The sequence below is a fragment of the Hippocampus guttulatus genome, chromosome 2 (genome assembly GCF_054856545.1).
Source record: "Hippocampus guttulatus isolate MCC_2025c chromosome 2, RoL_Hgut_1.0, whole genome shotgun sequence".
Classification (NCBI taxonomy): Eukaryota; Metazoa; Chordata; class Actinopteri; order Syngnathiformes; family Syngnathidae; genus Hippocampus; species Hippocampus guttulatus.
Window position 1 is genome coordinate 11,659,303 of NC_141262.1, and position 15,372 is coordinate 11,674,674.

A 15,372-nucleotide genomic window follows, 5' to 3' on the forward strand; every position below is an offset into this window, starting at 1 on the left:
CCCAATGGCTGTCTAGCTTGGGGCAGCGCCCTTTTTTTCTTTTAGGTGTATACACCCAAACCAGTTCCCCAATCTGGAAGTTCCGCCCCTTGCTCCGCACGTCATAGTTCCGCTTTTGACGTGCACCGGCTTTCTCCAGCTCGTCCCGTGCGAACGCGTGCGCTGCCTCCAGCCGATCCTGCAGTTTCCGGGCATACTCCAGTCCTGGCTGGTCCTCTGAGCTGCCGGGAGGTCTTCCAAACGCCATCTCTGCCGGTGTCCGAATTTCCCGGCCCAGCATCAGCAGAGCAGGAGTACAGCTCGTGGAACTTTGGACCGCCGAACGATAAGCCATCAGTACCAGCGGAATGTGCTGGTCCCAATCACGTTGGTGTTTGGAGGTGAGGATGGCGAGCTGCTGCTGCATGGTGCGGTTAAATCATTCCACAAGACCATCGCTCTGCGGATGCAAAGGTGTGGTGCGTGTTTTCTGCATGTCCAGGCGTTTACAAAGAGCAGCAAAAACTTTGGACTCAAAATTTCTACCTTGGTCACTGTGGAGGATATCTGCAGTCCCAAACCGACAGAACATGCCCTCCAGTAGCGCATCCGCCACTGTCTCCGCCTCTTGGTCTGGCAGTGCGTATGCCTCAGGCCACTTAGTAAAATAGTCCATCGCACATAGCACGTAACGGTTCCCTCTGTCCGTCACGGGGAAAGGGCCCATAATGTCCACAGCAACCCTCTCCATGGGCGCCCCAACCCTCTGTTGCTGAAGCGGTGCGTGCGATTGGTCTTGAGGTCCCTTGTAGGCCGCACACTCATCACAGCGCCGGCAGAAGTCCTCTACGTCCCGTCGATGCTGACCCCAATAGAACCCCTGGCGTAGCCGTCGGAGGGTCTTGGTGCTGCCAAAGTGTCCCGAGCCGGTGCTACCATGGCATGCTCTCAGCACCATCTCTTTAAGAGCTCCGGGCACTACCACCTGCCATCTCTCCTCCCCGGTGGCTGGTTCCTTCCAGGCACGCTGCAACACGCCGTCCTTCATGCGTAACACAGCAAACTTGCTCCAAAAGCCTTTGGTGGCAGCGGAGAGTCCCATCACTCCTTCCCAGGGTGGCCTCCTGCCACTCTGGACCCACTGTCGCACAGGGTTGAGATCACGGTCCTCTTCCTGCTTGGCAGCCCACTCTGTAGTGTCCACAGCCTCCAAAGTGCAGCATGACGGTCCAGCAGCAGTCGCTTCCCCACGCAGCTCCAACTCCCTGGCATCCCGCCGGTCGCAGTAGCTGCAGCCACTAACAGAACATGGCCGCCGGGAAAGGGCGTCCGCATTGGCATGTTGAGCCCCAGCCCGATGTACCACTGTGAAGTGGAACGCCTGCAGCTCCTCCAGCCACCGTGCTACTTGGCCCTCTGGTTCCTTGAATGACATCAGCCACTGTAGTGCGGCGTGATCTGTCCTGATGGTGAAAGGCACGCCACACAGGTAATACTTGAAATGGCGTGTAGCCAAAACAACTGCTAACAGTTCACGTCTGGTAACACAGTAGCGTCGTTCACTCTTGTTGAAAGTGCGGCTGAAATAGGCCACCACTCGCTCACCTTCCGGCCCCACCTGTGACAACACCGCCCCCATGCCGACATTACTTGCGTCCGTGTCCAGCACAAAAGGTAAGGCTGGATCTGGCGGGGTGAGAACAGGAGCATTCATGAGGGCTCTTTTTAGGCTGCAGAACGCCTCCTGACAATCCGGCAACCAGAGGAAGGGTTGGTTGTCTTTAAGGAGGTGGAACAAGGGCGCCCCGATGCAAGAGAATCCCTTCACGAACCGTCTGTAGTACGAGGCCAGCCCCAAGAAGCTTTTCAACTGCTTCTGGTCCCTTGGTACTGGCCAATCTTTAATGGTGCGGACCTTCTCCTCCAGCGTGCTGATGCCCTCACCGTTCACTCGGTGGCCCAGGAACTCCACCTCCCGCTGCATAAAGTGGCACTTTTCTGGGTGCAGTTTCAGCCCAGCCGCTGCAATTCTTCCCAGCACCAGTCTCAGAGACTCCATTGCAGCCTGAAAAGACCCACCATGGACGAGGACATCATCCAAATACACCAGGCACCTTTGCCTCGGAATGTTCGAGAGCACTGTGTCCATCAAACGCTCAAATGTTCCTGGTGCATTGCATAGTCCGAAACTCATGACCTTAAACTGCCAGTGTCCTCGGGTGGTGCAGAATGCCGTCTTGGGTCTGGACTCCGTGGTGATGGGGACTTGCCAGTAGCCACTGCGCAGGTCGAGTGATGAGAACCACGCGGAGCCTGAGACCAAATCCAATGTCTCGTCTATCCGTGGGAGCGGGTAGCAGTCCTTCTTTGTCACCTTATTGAGCGGCCTGTAGTCCACACAGAACCGTGGTCTGGTGCTCTTTTTCCGGGGGACCATGACCACGCCAGACGCCCACGGACTATCAGAAGGCTCTATGATCCCTGCCTCGAGCATGGCACGGATCTCCTGATCCGCGGCCTCCTGCTGGGCCAGAGGCAGGCGTCGGGGCCGAACCTTTACTGGTCGCGCGTCACCAGTGTCGATGTGGTGCTCAACCAAGTGAGTGAGGCCCACCTCATTCTCACTGAGGGCAAAGATGTTCTCAAAGTCCCACAGTACCTGCCACAGCTGCTCACGCTGCTCGACATCCAAGCCGTCACAGTTCTTCTCCCAAATGGACCGGATAGCCCCAGTCCGGTTCTCTGTTGGCCGACCCGGGGTTAACTCCACTGACGTAGCTGGGCTGGATGTCATTGGCCCCGCCAGTGAGAAGTCCATCACGGGGCGAGCGGACTCTACCCGATCTACCGTCGACTGTCGAGGAGTCAGCGCTGCTGCTGCATTGGACAGGCTGGGTCCGGTCATCCGCACATCTGTGTTCTCCGCTGCAGGGTCTGCATTGTTGACGGCCACCCCCGGAGTACCCTGCCTAGACGCCAGGATCAGCCCTACATGCTGACCACTCGGCAGGGTGAGCACCCCAGCTCCCAAGTCCACCACACATTTCGCAGCTTTTAAAAAGTCCCGTCCAAGAATACAGGGATCACTCACGTCAGCTACCCAAGCTGAGTGGGTTGTCGAAAGACCCCCCAGGACGAACAAAAATGTCCCTTTGCCTCTCATCTCGGCTGTTTCACCGGTCACGGTCCTCAGTTTTGTAAAGGTCGATGTTAAGACGGTCCCTACTGGAACAACGTCAGGCCTCACAATTGTGGCTGAAGACCCAGTGTCCACCAGGGCTGTACAGGAAACGTCCCCAATCTGCACACGAACATGACTGGGGTCCCCCACGTCCGTCCAGCCCACCGTTATAGCTTTCTCTCCGAATGCGGGTTGCAGTTCCCGGTTAACAACTGTAGGGGTCCGCGTTGTCGGGGCTACACGGACCCTTTTCCGTTTCCCTGCTGGTTCAACAATTTTGGGCAGCGCCGCAGCAGGTGACCTGGCTGTCCACAACCCCAGCAGACAGCCGGGCGTGCACGATGTCCGCTTCTTTCCTCCTGCTGTGCTGGGCGGGTCTTTATTGCGCACACCAGCTCCTCCAACCACGCTGGCCTGGGCTCCTCCCCTTCCGACAACGAGGTGGCCAAAACGGGGCAGGCGGATGTCTGTAGCGCCCCCTTGGTTGCAATCTCCCACTCTGTAGCGAGAGAGAGTGCCTCTCCCAGGTCTGCCGGGTGGGCAAGCTGGACGTGCAGGCGCAGCTCATCCGGTCTGAGAGCTTGGATGAACTGATCGCGTATCAGTTCATTTTGGATCTCATTTGGCATTCCAGCATATGCGCGCCGACCCAGGCTCTCGATCTCATGAGCAAGACAACGGAGTGGCTCACCGGGATGTCGATCCCGCTGCTTGAACTCACAGCGCAAAGAGTCTCTCAAATTAAACTCCCCAAAGCGCCTCTGCAAAGCACCCACCAGGGCGCTGTAATCGAGTCTCTCTCCGGGGCTCAGCAGCAGCAGACAGGATGTAGCCTCCTCCGTCAGCGAAAGCGCTAACTGCACCGCTTTCACCTTGTCCGACCAATCCGCTGCGTTGGCCACCAACTCGAACTGTGCTCTATAAGCCTCCCAACTCCCTTTTCCGGAGAATTTAAGAGCTTTCATGGAGGGCCACGCGAGCCCAAGGGCGCCGCCATGCATGTTTACGTCCGTTGCGATGGCGGCGGCACCTGCCGCTACGTCATGGCGTAACTCAGTTTTGGCGGGCCCGCGCTCATTTTGGCGCGAATCAACAGCTTCATGGCGACCGCGCCCGTTGCAACTCGACTCAGGCATATCAATCACGCACGGTACGGCTTCATCCTTTACCGTCCGCCGGGTAACGGGATCGCCGCACGGAACGGCCTCTTCCTTCACCTTCCGCCGAGTACCGGAGTCGCCGAACATCCTTACGCAAAAACGGGAGTGCGACGGGTGAATCCAAAACTTCTGACACCAATGTAATGCCCTTCAGTAGCGGAGAGAAGGATGCTCGCAGTCGCTGATACTATTAATCATTTTTAATAACAAAATAAGTAGTAAACACACGCATTCAAAGGAGTTGCTGTTAGCCACAACTCACGCCCATGCACTCCCCACTCAGACTAACTCCCGGAGCCAATATTCCCCCCAACCTGGCTCCTCCCCTCCCTATGACGTCACACAAATACAAGAAACAGATATTACAATATGCTCAGCACTAGAATTGCGCCCGAAAACAAAAATAGGCCCTATTTTTGTTTTCGGGCGCAATTCTGGTTCGGCAAAGTGGTTCGGCTTAGCAGAGGTATATCCTCACAGATGAATTGTTTTTGTTTGTCTTAGAAAAATGACAAAATGATGCAATAACTTGTGATGAAAATGAAGAACGGCTGCCAACATGTGGGATTCCCGCTGAAATTATTCTCTCTCTCTCTCGGCTTTCAGAGCCAGAAGAACTATAGCAACAACATCTAGTTGGCTAAATCCTACAGGTGTGTGTACCATGCATACCAAGGCTTTCAAGGCGCCGAAATATATATCGTTCTCAAAAAGCTTTGACAGGTGTTTCTGAAATGAGTGGAGTGTGTACGCAGACACAGACCCCAAGTTCCGGCTTTAGATAGAGCCCACTTGCGTAGGCTTGGCAGCTCTACCAAAAAAAAACATTCTTCCTCTCCACATGATTCTAATTATTGGAAACGTGTTTCGGCAAAGGCATCCAGAATCTATTAGAACCAACAGCTGTCCTTGACAATTAGGCCATAATCATTTTGCATAAAGGAGTGTCTCCCACTATAAAATGCTGTTTCTTCAAACCTATTAAAGATGGTACCAGATGATAGATAAATAATTTCCTTTAATTACATATGAATTACAACGTAATTCTATTAATGGATCTTAGGTAATTACTTTTCGCTATAGGGGTGAATCAAATGTTAATGCAAAATGACAAGCATTATAAACAAAACAAACAAACAAAAAAAAAACATTCACAGAGAAGTCAAGGTGAGTGTTTTACTAAGCGATATCACTTATTTAAAGAAGCTGCCAGAAATCCATAAAGCAAAGACAAGCTGTGGTAAGAGATATCAAGACCAAACAAAGCCTGTTCAGCCAGATAAAACAGTGCCTTGAGAAGTATGTACACAGAGACAAACTGAACAGGAGGGTGTGTGCCAAATTCTGCCACAGAACAAGCAGACCAATCCAAAACATTCCCTCCAGTAACCGTCCAGGCGAAATGCAGATGGGTCTGGATCGTGGGTTACCGGATTAGAGGTCAGTCATACTTAGCGATTGACCAAGTAGTATCCGCTTGCGTCGTTATCAGGGCATAGCCTCTGTACTATTGTTAAATATACTTTTTAAAGACTTTGTACATTCCACCACACTCTTATTTCCACCCATCCCTCCATGAGTGGCAAACAGCCATATGTGGGATTCATCAAAAAGAGATATAACAGATGTAGTTTACCTCATGAGTGCTAGTCTCTGTATGCCCACTAAGGTAATTTATCTTCTTATACGCAGAAACACTCACACTGCAAAACTACGGTCAGACATTTTCCAAAAGACGCCATGCCCCCTGACCCGCTCCACTGCTGAAAACATTTTTGCAGTTTTCTGTGTAAAGCCTTTACTTTTTGCTTTTCAAAAGGCGCTGGGTGATATGTTGGTACCCGTGTGTGAAATGGACGATTTAACAAGAACATGCAAAGAGGAGGTGATGCTGGCGAGTGGGTCCAGGGATTAGTGGGAGATGGTATGACACAACCGATGAATTATTTATCAAATTAGCCGAGTCATGTCATTATTGTGAGCTCCTCTGTGAAACTGTATCAGCATTTTGACTTAGAAACAACACATATTGAAGTCTACAGTAAATAGAACTCAAACACTGGAATTGTTTGAAAATACTGCACTATTTGGAGTATTTGGAATATTTCCACAAATTAAGAATATGCAACTTTTAATGTGAAACTGAAAATCTGAATAGCATCTTCTTTTTCTGTCCAGTTACGGGTCACCACAGAACGCCATCTTTTCATATCTACGCCAGGGCCCTAAACCTCAATGTGTATGGGGGGACATTGGAGATGGAGACTGGTTGTGTCTGGGATCATCCACAAAAAGGGATTCAAGTATTTAAAAGGATGGCCCGGTAGTGGAGTGGTTAGCACATTGACTTCACAGTGCAGAGGTGCCACGTTCAATTCCAGCTCTGCCCTTCCCATGTGGAGTTTGCATGTTCTCCCCGTGCTTGCGTGGGTTTTCTCCGGGTCCTCCTGTTTCCTCCCACATTCCAAAAACATGCGTGGCAGGCTGATTGAACACTACAAATTGTCCCGAGGTGTGAGTGTGAGCGTGAATGGTTTTACGTTTCTGTGTGCCCTGCGATTGGCTGGCAACCGGTTCAGGCTGTTCCCTGCCTACTACCCGAAGCCAACTGGGATAGGCTCCAGCACCCCCCCCCCCCCTCCCCGCGATCCTAGTGAAGATGAAGCGGTTCGGAAAATGAATGAATGAATGAAAGTATCTTTATGCACGGTGAACAGTTCTTCAGAATGTGAACAAAATTGGTGACCCTGTCCTCTCTTTCATCTCCCTGTTACTTAAATCAAGGGCAGATTCGGATACAGTGCAGAAAAAAAAATATTTAGAAAAATGTAGTTGCATCCATGTTTAAAAAAAAAATATATATATATATATATAGATAGATAGATAGATAGCTATATATATATATATATATATATATATATATATATGTATATATATATTGATTAATGATGTCTGATTTGTTGAACTTCTCAACATTTTCTGTGCATTCAAACATGTCAGGATGCCTCTGTGCCCAACAAAAAAAAAACATTCATTCTCCTGTTTTTCTTGAAAGTGTCTGTTCTCGGGATCAACCTCTCTATTCATGTTCCCTTCATATTTTGAAAAAGACATGACTGGTATAGGGTGACAGGCTATGTTTTTCTTCTACTTGGTGTCACTTCAGAATTTCATTTCGCCAAAAGCTGTAATGAGCCCAAGCTATGGTATCCCATAAGCGATAAAAAATGCTCCAGGTCATGGCTGGGCAAAAATGGGTGGGGCCGCACTATAACAATAAAACTTTGTTGTCGAATAGAGTGACCGCAAAATATCATCGTGTGGGCGGCAAATGTTTCCCAGGCTGTGACTTTGAGACCTCTGATCTCAGTCTTGGACACCCTCCTTTCAGGACTTAGTTCAATGTCTTCCCTAACAACACCGAGCAAACTCTTGGAGCTTCCTCTCGGTTTCTTACTAGAAGCTCCATTCTCATCATCCTTCAACCACTATTCTCACTATCTCTCCTCTTAATGTGTGTCCAAACCAAGTCTGTTTTCACTAACTTTGTCTTCAAAACAACATTGGCTGTCCCTTTGCTGAGCGACTATTAGTGATGGGTCCAGCGACACCGATGCGTTGACGCATGCGCCGGGCTCACAGAGCAAACCACGTGTCGGTGCATGTGCTGCTTCATTACGTCACGTGATTGACACGTGAACTGCACCGGCGCAGTTTAGACTGCATCGGCTGCGTTGACACAGTCCAGGCTGCTAATTGACACATCGGCTGCGTTGACACAGTCCAGGCTGCTAATTGACACGTGAACTGCACCGGTGCAGTTTAGACTGCATCGGCTGCTTGGCACAGTCCAAGCTGCGCCACTTAGTCCAGGGGGCGTCGACTCAGTGCAGGGGACGTTGACGCAGCAAAAGCCCGCACAGTGTATCCTAAGGAAGTGCGTCTGGCGACATGATGCCGATTGCCGAAACAAGCCAGACCTCACCCTCACTCGAATAAAAATATATGTTTGGGCAATACGGAAAACACACTGATTATCAGAAAAAATGTGTCCGTCTGACTTTGAGCGTCATGTCGGCTGTCATATAATAGGCTATTATTATATGAGAAGTGCTTTATGAACGTTTGTACTGTACGTCATATTCCAGTTGATTGAGAGGTCCCGCCTATAAGGGGGAGTTCCAGAAAGTGACTGCGAGTGAGCACACCGCATGTTTGATGACTCTGCCACGTTGCTATTAAAAGTCACATAAAACGTAAACCTTGTCTGCTGAACATCATTACATCAGCTAGGCTAGTTTAGCTGTTGTCGTAGTTCAAAGCTTAATATGTGGCGTGGGTTGGGTCGGCGCCGCGAGTACGCGCTCGCGCTCACAGCAGAGAGCAGCAGACTATCGACTGCTGAGACGCGCTTCACTCGAGTGACGTTGCTACAGTACGTGCATATTATGGAGCAGCTTCCGGACAAATACACATTGTCCGCCGTGTAGAGCCATTTTGATCTCCTTTTGGAGAATAAGGTATTTATTAAAATCTCCTTGTCTCTCCAAGTGCCTCTCAGATTTTTGACATGTCTTATTCCATTGTGTGCGTGTGTTCTCCACAACAGGGGAAATAGCATGCATTAAACGCAACAGAATGAAATTTAAAACACTGGAGCATCTTATTTTTCTAAATCAAAATTTGTGAAGACAAAGCCCACAAGCATCCTCATTCACATGATTTTCACATTATTGAAACACATTGAATGATACAATATGAATGCATGGATGTGAATGATATTGTCAAGGGTCAATGTCATCTTTATTGTCAAATATGCTTTATGTATGACATGCAGCATAGATGAAATTTCTTCCTCTCAATCCTCAGTGCATACATGCATGCAAACATGCTGTGCATTAAACACACACAGCTAAGAAAGGATAGCAGCTACACTGTATAAAAAAGACATGTAATCTGAACAGTATAGACAATATAAACAATATAAACAGCATAAACAACAACATAAACAATGGCGCTTGTGGCTATTGTGGGTAGAGTGAGGTAGTGCATTGTATACACGTCATCATCAAATCAGTTTGTTTAGTCTGTCAAGTGGGTTGGCTGCAGGGATTTTGAAGGTCCAGCAGGTGGCAGTGGTCAGCGACACAGTATCAGTACAGTATCAACACAGTGTGTCATTGTGTCGACACGCCTCATGAGGCCTCATGGACCGATCACTAGCGACTATCAATGCTATCCAACCTGGTCACTCCTAAAGAGAATCCTAAATCATCTTCATCTCTGCGACATCCAGCTCTGCTGTACTTTATGGTTAGCCTCACTACTGTAAAGATTTCCCTTGACCCTAACAGACACACTTCTATTACACAACACGCTTTGACACCTCTTTCATATTGACATAGCATTTTTATTGTAGAACGTGCAAGACTGATCTTACGCTATGCACAAGGCAATTACAACAAAGTATATAAAAACATACAAGGAATTTCTGTCTCCGGTAGCTGTATGTTTTTTTTTTATTGTTTATTGTTTATTGAGCATATATAGTATACACAATAACAGGTTGACAAAAGTCAGACAAAAATTATGTAAGGAAAATTAGAAAGTAGATAAAAGAAGAAAACACACATCATCACGGTTGTATGCTCAAGGGAGTAGGAAGAAGTAAGTAACTTATCTAGTCCTACCCCTTATTTTGTGGCAATTTGATTTGATCATTTTTCAAAACAAAGAAGAAAAGAAAAATCTACATATCATCAAATGCTTTTACCCTTATGTATACTATACTATTCTATTTATACACCTTTTGGTTTGTATATATATAGTTATTCTTTCTCCTTTTGTATTTCAATTTTCTGATATTCATTATAATTTTCATTTCTTGAATACAATTGATAAGTTGATCAAATCCAAAACAAGAACAAACAGTTGTCTTACTATATTTTATAAGTATATCAAATTTATCTTTTTAATTCTGATTCATGTAGTTTTTTTGTACTAATCTTTTGAATTGGTTTTTGAACTCCTCCAACGATTTGCTCATTTTCAGGTCCGTTTCAAGCTTGTTCCACAGGTTGACACCTATTACTGATACACACCTTTGTTTGATGTTTGTTCTTGTTCTGGATTTTTTGTATTGATTTGTACCCCTTAGATGATAACAGCTCTCTCTAATTTCAAAAAGCTGCTGGATATTTAGGCAGAGGAGATTGTTATGTACTTTATACATTAATTGGGTAATCTTGAAGTCAACCAAGTCGTAGAATTTCATTGTGTTTAATTTGATGAATATTGGATTTGTGGGTTCTATATATTTAGACCTATTGATTATTCTGATTGCTTTTTTTTGTAGTTTTAAAACAGGGAGTGTGTTTGTTTTACAAGCTTTTCCCCATATTTCTACACAGTAGGTCATATATGGGAGTAATAATGAGTAATATAATGTATACAAGGAGCTCTTACTCAACACATCCTTCGTTTTGTGGAGTATCCCGATAGTTTTGGATATTTTTTTTATTATGTTATCTATGTGTGGCTTCCAGGATAGTTTTGTATCTATTACTAGTCCAAGAAACTTATTTTCATAGACTCGTTCTATTTCAATTGAATTTATCTTTATTTTGACTTCGTCTTTGATTGGTCTCGTGCCAAAGACAACTAACTTAGTTTTTGTTAAATTTAAAGATTTATTTCTGTCGAACCAGTTTTTTTAATTTTGTCAATTCATTTTCCACAATTTTCATGAGTTGTTTCATATTTTTTCCAGAGCAGTAAAAGGTTGTGTCATCGGCGAATAGGACGGATTTGAGTTGATTTGATACCCTACAGATCTTCGTTTATATATAAAATGAATAGTTTTGGTCCAATCACTGACCCCTGAGGCACTCCATGGATAATCTTCAGTAGATTGGATTTTTTGTTTTTGAACTGCACATACTGATATCTGTTTTCTAAATAACTTTCAATCCATTTATATGCTGTGCCTCTGATGCCATATCTCTCCAATTTATTCAATGATATAGTATGGTCTATAGTATCAAAAGCTTTTTTTAGATCAAGAAAAATCCCGACCGTGTATTCTTTATTATCAATATTAGTAGCTCTTGCTTCCACAAACTCCATTGCTGCCATTAAGGTGGTCCGTTTTTCTCTGAAGCCATATTGATTTTCACTTTATAGCATGTATTTACATATGAAGTTGTCAAGTCTGCGAGAAAATAATTTTTCTAATATTTTTGAAAATTGTGATAACAGTGATATTGGTCTATAATTTGTAAAGAATTGTCTTTCCCCACTTTTAAAAATTGGAATGACTTTGGCTGTTTTCATTTTTGATGGAAAAATACCGTCTTTAAATGACAGGTTGCATATATATGTAAAGGGTCGCACTACAAATTCTATAATCTGTTTTACTATTGACATATCAATATTAAAACAGTCAGTTGACTTTTTACTTTGATATGTTTTTACAATATTTAATATTTCATTTTGAGTCAGAGCAGTAAGAAACATTGTGGAAGGATCTTTTTCTATGTATTTATCTATTTCAAAAGAATTTATTGGATCAGGAATTTGTTTTGCTAAGTTACTGCCGATATTAACAAAATATTCATTAAATTCATTTGCTATTTCTGCAGTTTCCTCAATAATGCTATTTTTGTCTTTCATAAAATACTCCGGATAATCTACTTTATTAGAGTTATTTCTAATTACATGATTTAAGATTTTCCAAATTTCTTGAGTGTTGCTTTTGTTTTGTTCTAATAATGCGTGAAAATGGTCTCTCTTGCTAGTTCTTATATTGTTTACTAATTTGTTTTTATACGTCTTATATTTTGTTTCAGCTTCTTTAGTTTTGGATTTTAGAAACGATTTGTATAGATTGTTTTTCTTTTTACATGCATTTTCTATGCCTTTTGTTATCCATGGCTTACTTTGTTCATTTGACTTTCTGGTGACTTTAATTACTGGGAAATGTTTTTCGTATAGGGAGGTTATGGTTGACTGAAATGCATCAAACGCAGTATTTGGGTCATCGTTTGTGTAGACCTCAGACCAATTTTGCTTGTCTAGGTCGAGCTTGAAAGCTGAGATGGAATGTTGGGTTCTGAGTCTTATTTCTGATGTGTGAGTAATTGGTATAGTTTTTCTATCGAAGTAATTGTATAGGACTGCAAAGACCGGCAGATGGTCACTTATATCAGTTATGAGGAGTCCACTTTCCTTTTTATGTTCAATCTTATTTATAAATATATTATCTATCAATGTGGCCGTATCAACTGTTATTCTGCTGGGTCTCAGAATGACTGGGAAAAGACCGTTGCTATACATTGTGTTTATGAATTCTGTTGTTTTTTTGTGTCCATTTGGGTTTAATAAGTTGATGTTAAAGTCGCCACATATTATTCGTGTTTTCTTGTCATTTGAACAACTCAGCATATCTGTCAGTTTTTTATTAAATGTGTTTAGACAAGATCCTGGTGTCCTATAAACACAGCTTATAATAACATTTGATGCATTTTTAATGTGTATTTCAAGAGTTAGACATTCCATTAGATTCTCGGTTGTGTTTGTCAGGCTCTCAAGTTTGGTGCATTTCAGTGTTTTGTCTACATATATTGCAACTCCCCCTCCTTTTTTGTCTTCCCTATGAGTTGCATACATTTCATATCCATCAATTTTCATTTCACTTGTTTTTTCATCATCAAGCCAAGTTTCTGTTATGGCAATTATTGTAAATTTATTAAATGTAGTCAAATATTCTTTGATTTTGGTGAAATTTTTAGAAAGACTTCTACTATTTATATGTATCACTGAAAATGTATTTTTCAGTACTACATTTGTGTTGAATTGCTTATCAGTGTAATAGTCTGAGTTTGTGATGCTGTGATTATGGTTGAAGAAATTATTGTCTGGGTCCAAGTTGTTCTCTGGGTCGAATGTCTTGTGTTCAGCGTAATCAAAGATTTTAAAGTCCATGTTCGTGTTGTTTGTTTCCTATCTCTATTTAGTCAGAGTTTTTTCTGGTGGTAATCAGCTCTCAGCCCGTTGAATTGGAGTACTGGTGCGGGGGTGGACGATGAGTTTGTCGTGCCTCAAGTAGGCAATTTCCCCTCTTTCACGTGCCGCTTTTAGTTTTGGAAGCAATTATTTTCTTTTTTGACGTACCATTTCTGTGTAATCTTCATTAATGTAGATTTTGGTACCTTTTAAGTATTTTGCTCTCTGTAGTATCATTGTTTTGTCCTTATATTTTTCAAACTTCACCACGACTGGCCTTGGTCGAGGTCTTCCCGATTCGTGTCTCCCCGTGCGGTGGGCTCTTTCCACCTCGATTGTCTCCTTTAATTGCAATTGCTCCTTAAAGATTTTGTGCACTTTTTGCTCCGTTTCGGTCCACGTTTCTCCTTGCATTTCTTCAATTCCATCGATTATCAAGTTATTTCTTTTAGATTGTCCCTCTAAGTAGTCCATCTTGTCCGTTAAAACCAGCATACTGTCACATACTTTATAGATTTCAGTTTGCATGGTTTTGCAATGGTCAGTTCCATTCGTTTGTTGTTTTTTAATGTCATCAACCTCCTTTTGGGTAAAATTAAGACTTGTTTTCAGTTCTTGTACTTCCCTGGAGAAATTGTCGAGTCGTGTTTTTGTTGAGTCCAGAATCATCTTTACAAATCCTTTGAAGTGATCCTGTTGTTGCTGAATGAGTGCTGTGAACAGTTCTTTTTGTTGCGTGAGTAGTTCATTGACTTGCGTAAGGGTCATCAATTCTTTGTCCTGTTTATTATCTTGTCCCCGTTTGGGCGGCATTTTTCGGGTTTTGTTGCTAGCCGGCTGTCAGCTGGTTGATGAGGTGTGCTGTGGTCTTTCTGCCAACCCGGAAGTTGGTGACGTGCAGTGGGCCTGTGGCCTCCCCTGACGGCACCGCCGCGATGTTCGAACTTTTCCGCCGCTGCTGCCGGATTAACCGTTCAGCCGGCTGGCCTCAAGTGGTGGTAGCTCCAGCTGCCGGCGCCGCCGCCACTGGAGTCCCGAAGAATCCTCTCGCCCAACCACGCCAGCTGGCTATCGCTTGCTCGCGCTGCCTCGGTGGTCGAGCGTGCCGTGCATCCGCCGTTGCCTGGCTCACCGACCGGTCGGTTGGTTTTCTGGGGTGGACCCCGCTGCCCACGTCCGACCGATGGGTCGACAGCCGCTGGCCCCCCAGGCGTGAACCCAGCCACCGGCGTGGAACCAATGTGTCAGCCGCCGCCGGAGCCCCAAACAATCGGGAGCCCCAGACGACCACTGGCTGTCGCTCGCTCGCTCGCTCCCACTGGCTGTCGCTCGCGAATGTCGAAATGAAAAACGCAATATAGAAATAGGGCACCATGTACATTGTGGGACATGCTCAGTTTTCAGGTTCAAGTAGATCCTTATGTCGAACAATAGATGCTTATTTTTCCATAATGCTGTCTTACTTTATTTTCCCAAAAAAATATATATATTTTCATTCATTCATCTTCCTAACTGCTTGATCCTCACTAGGGTCGCGGGATATATATATATATATATATATATATATATATATATATATATATATATATATATGCAGAATTTGATTCTAACTTTCAACTTGGAGCACAATAATGTGGGAAACAGGAGGCAACCCTGAAAATTGGTAGGTACGAGTTGGAAGGAGGATGCCAGGAGAGGGCAGTAAATGGGAATTCAGCAAGGAAATTTTGTACGCGTGGAGTTCATTAAAATGTGAAGGAAAAGATTCAAATAACAATAACAAGTTGTTAAACCAGGGAAAGAACCACTGAATCGACCGCAACTTTCTTATTTACTTGCCAATATCATGTTTTCTGTCTCTTTGGATGTGTTTGATTTCCTGTCAACATATCTGTGAACAGTCTTTGTCAATACACAACCATGAAAATCATTTACTTTCTCATTTGAAGGCCAGCATGTGAAAGGATGTTTGCCTCGTCATATTCGCCGTGCAGAGTGTTTTTATTCCTACTAGTCACATAAACATCGCTTTTGAAGCACAAACAAAAG

At 44.6% G+C, this 15,372-nt stretch overlaps 1 protein-coding gene across 1 annotated transcript in view; it reads right to left on the reverse strand.

Moving 5' to 3' along the window:
* The window catches only part of pcdh11 (protocadherin 11), a 171,239-nt gene that overhangs the window by 63,782 nt on the left and 92,085 nt on the right, over positions 1 to 15,372 (reverse strand). The gene's annotated exons all lie outside the window — the stretch shown is intronic.